At 56.3% G+C, this 4033-nt stretch overlaps 1 pseudogene; it reads right to left on the bottom strand.

The window, feature by feature from the left end:
• Positions 1–615: 615 nt before the first annotated feature.
• Positions 616–2410, bottom strand: LOC138999282 (HEAT repeat-containing protein 3-like; annotated as a pseudogene).
• Between the last annotated feature and the right edge of the window lie 1623 nt (positions 2411–4033).

Below are 4033 nucleotides of genomic sequence, written 5' to 3'. Positions count from 1 at the left end.
CATAGATTTCATTCTCTTTTATTACAAAGTTATTTATTAAAAAGTATTTTCCTCCAATTCTGATGACATATCAAATTAAAGAAGGAGTGAGGTTACAAAGCAGTAACTGATCTGATATGGTTCTATAGAGGGTGATAAAGACCTCATTAGCTCTTTAGTACATTCTACTAAATAGTGGAATACAAATTCAATTCATTCACTTCACAAAAGGTAAAAATAACTGATATACTTCACACCAAAAATCTTTTATCAAGCTTGTCTTCAAATTTGTTAAAAAGTCAGCCAATATAAAATGATATTGACTTAAAGAGCATCCAAACAATGCCTTTGGTTTTCCTGTTTTTGAAAAATTAGTCAAACCTGCATGGCTCACGGACACTCCCTGAGGATCCTGCATGCTGCCAGCCTCCCCTGTGTGGTGACTGAAGGGGAGAGAGCAGGGGAAACACCTCTCTGATCCCAGAGCTCAAGGAAGGACGGGTTACTGACAGGCTTCCAAGTTCTGAGACCTTCACATTAACACACAGATACAGACCTTGAACAACGGCTTTCAGAAATGCACACGCACCAGGGACCCTGTAGAGGTGAACACTTTGGGTCAAGAACTGCTCTCTTTCAAAGGGTCAAGCAGCCAGTCTTTTCTCAAGTCTCTTGATAAGCGACAAACCTCCGCCAGTGCATCTTCACTGTGTGGAGAAGGCACAGCTGATCTGGACTGTATCTGCCTTCCCTTCTTTTCATAGCTTCACCTTGGAGACTGGCTGGGATTCCTTCAGGGCAGGTAACAAATGCATCTGCACGAGGCCCTCTCAGCTTCCTTGCTGTCGAGGAACACATGGAAGAGGGCGCCGGGCCTCTCCCCCCACCACCACCGAGGGCCCTGGGTGGCCCCTCCAGCAGAAGCAGCGATGGTCTTGAGAGTTTCAAGGGCACCGTCTTCCTTGGCGAGGACGCTGCCTGCGGTTCCCAAAATACTTACCACGTTTACTCCCCCCTAACGCTGCCCTCTGGATGCTGCTCTGCACAGCGTCACCAGCGGGTCGGGGTCCCGCACTGAGAACTGTTCTTGGCGGCCATTTTTTGCAGAAGGGCCCTCCAGGCACTGCCTATGGCTTCCAGGAGTCCACGTGCTGGGAAAGTCTGGCTGAGAAAAGAGCGGGTGGACAGGTGCTGCGCCAGGGCCTGGAGGGCCGCCCGCCCAGGGGCTCCGCCTGCAGCGGGGACAGGAGACTGTGGAGACCCCCGTGGGCTCGCACTGCACGGTGTACATCTTTCTAACAAAGGCTTCCGCGGGGGTCCCTGGAACATGCGCCCCTGCAGCGCTGCTGGGAAAGGCAGGTTTCTCAGACCCCTTCCTGGGAGTGGGGGGTGGGTGAGGCCAGCAGGCATCTCAGGGGAGAGGCAGAACGGGGACAGCAGCTGCCCGCCCTCGCCAGGGGCTCTCCATGCGCCTCGCTCTGGTCCCTGGAAAGCTCTTCCTCCCACGCGGGTCCGAGGCATCTGCGCTGAGCACCTGCTGACAGGGACCTGCAGCGGGTCTGCTGCGCCCTCAGCAGCGCTGGGCCTCTGGGCTCCTGGGGAGCGGGCGGAAGTCCATCCCAGATGCACGGTTTCCTCCTGACCCTTCTCTCAGGAAGAGCCTCCTCCATCTCATCGCTGTGGTCAGACCCCGCCCTTCGCCTTCTGCAGCCTTTCCTCGGCCGCCTCAGCGGTTTCCATCTCCATCTCGGCTTCCTGCCTCTGAGTGACCACTGCGCCTGCGTTCGTCTCCAAAACTTGGGATGGGCCCTTGGGAGGCCCTTATGATTCCTGCACGGCTCTTGGACAGAACCATGTCCTTTGGGTTCCACACTGCGTGGCTTCAGGGACCCCCAGGAGACAGTGAGGGGCCTCCAGCCCGTGCCATGCTGCACCCCTAGCCCTTCCAGTATCTCTGGGGGACCCCAGGGACCGCCGCAGACAACATGCTCCAGCAGCAGCCAGGTCCCCTGGGGAAACCCACCCAAACACGGTTCCACCATCTTCAAACGCCCTCTGTGCGACCCGGGTCATGGGATCCGCAGTCACCATGTCCTCCCAAACCTCAAAGCCTCCAAAGCACTGAGACTCCTGAGGCGCTGCTGCCTCTCCCTCACCGCCAGGCGGGGGGCCAGCAGCAGCAGCCAGAGAGGGAGAGCGCAGGGGTCCAGGCCACAGTGTCCCCCGGGTCAAGGAGCACCAGCTGCTGCTGCACCAGCTGGGCCAGCCCTGAGCACTCGCACTGGGATCCTGGACACTGGGGGCTGGAGCTTTTCCAGCAGCTCCGCCTCCTCTTGATCAGTCCCTTTCTCTGCTGCTGCCAACTGGGCCTGACAGTCGCCTGGAGGGAGAACTGAGGTCTCTGGAAGCGCTTGGTCCTGCTCTGGCCCATGGCAACTTGAGGACCAAGAGGGAAGGACAGCAGGGGCCAGGTGGTGGTGGTTGCCCAGCTGGTGGCAGGGCCTTGAGGAGGGGGTGGCGCCTGGGGCAGCTCACCTGGGCCTGGGACTGCAGGGGCCACAGGGAAAGCAGTGCGCAGGCTCGGGGGAGGAGGCCATAGTTTTCTCTGTAGAAGTTATTGGGAGATTGAAACCACACAAGTCTCTGGAGGCAGAATTCCTCCCCCTCCCCCACCACCTCGCCAAAATAAAAGCCCTGTGCCCATCACCTTTCCAGTCTCCATCCAAGCAGGTCTGACTTGCTGAGTGATCTTTCCTGTGCTTCTCAGGGGTTTCAATCAGGAGCATAATAACCATCCCACGTCCCCTGGTGTGTATGTGTCATGAACATCTGTACCAGCTGCTGTGCCTCTGCTTCTGCATGGGGTCCACTCCTCTGGGTGCTTTGAGCATGAGGACAAGACCAGGACTGTCACCTGTGGGTCCTTCTTCTGCAGCTTTGGGTTCACAAACATGTGGTGCCTATGGTCCAGCATTCAGGGGATCTGCACTCTTGAGTCATTAGAGCCTCTTGTTAGATTCAGGTGACGTGGGTCAGAAGACTTGAGGATAAAACTCGTTATGGCCCAAGTGTGTATGAAAGAGACTCTCTACCTTTTGTTCACAGGAGAAAGTTCTCTCTCTTTACAACGGAATTTCTCACTCAGAGACTCAGACGTCAGCGCAGAATCAGGATCCAGAGGTTCCCTGAGGGAAATGGTGACATGAAGAGGAAACCACACAGGAACCAGCCCAGACCTCCAACTGCACCTGCTGCTGGGATGGTCCTTGTGTTCAGGGACCCTGAGCGCCCCCTGGTGGTCAGAGACCTTCCTGCAGGGAGGTTTGTGTCTGGGATCACACTGACTTCCCCTCACTGTGTCTCTTGCACAGTAATACACGGCTGTGTCCTCGGTGATCAGGAAGCTCAGCTGCAGGGAGAACTGGTTCTTGGACGTGTCTCTGGAGATGGAGGTTCAGATCTTGAGGGAAGGGCTGTAGTTAGTGCTCCCACTATAAGTTATGTACCCAATAAACTCCAGCCCCTTCCCTGGGGGCTGGCGGATCCAGCTCCAGTAACCACTGGTTGTGATGGAGAATCCAGAGACAGAGCAGGTGAGGGAGAGGGTCTGCGAGGGCTTCACCAGTCCTGGGCCCGACTCCTGCAGCTGCACCTGGGACAGGACACCTGGGACAGAGAGAACACAGTGAGTCCTGGGCTCAGATGCAGGGTCCCCATCTCCTCATGTCTAAGCCCTGAGTCACTGACATCTGGGAGCTGACAGCAGGAAGAGGAAGAGCCACATGGGAGTCATGTCTTGCAGGTGAGGTCCTGGTCCCCCAGAAAGTATTCTCCAAGGTGAGGAGGCCCTGAATTTAAGTGGATGCCAACTCTGTGTGTGTCTGGTGGCCTTGTGGGCATTTTCATATGGGAGGTGTCATCACATACAAAGGGCAAGAGGTGAGGGATGTCCTGGTCTCTGGGGCTTCTCTTGGAAGGAGGTGCTGACTGTGCCCTCAGAGAACCAGGCCCTCCCTTGTGTCCTGGTCACCGTGCCCAGGGACCTCTCCTTCCA

This window comes from Myotis yumanensis, unplaced genomic scaffold (genome assembly GCF_028538775.1).
Source record: "Myotis yumanensis isolate MYYU_CA2020_CCGP unplaced genomic scaffold, mMyoYum1.0.hap1 SCAF_1, whole genome shotgun sequence".
Taxonomy (NCBI): Eukaryota; Metazoa; Chordata; class Mammalia; order Chiroptera; family Vespertilionidae; genus Myotis; species Myotis yumanensis.
Note: the sequence above shows the minus strand (reverse complement) of the source record. Positions and strands in the feature narration are given on the sequence as shown.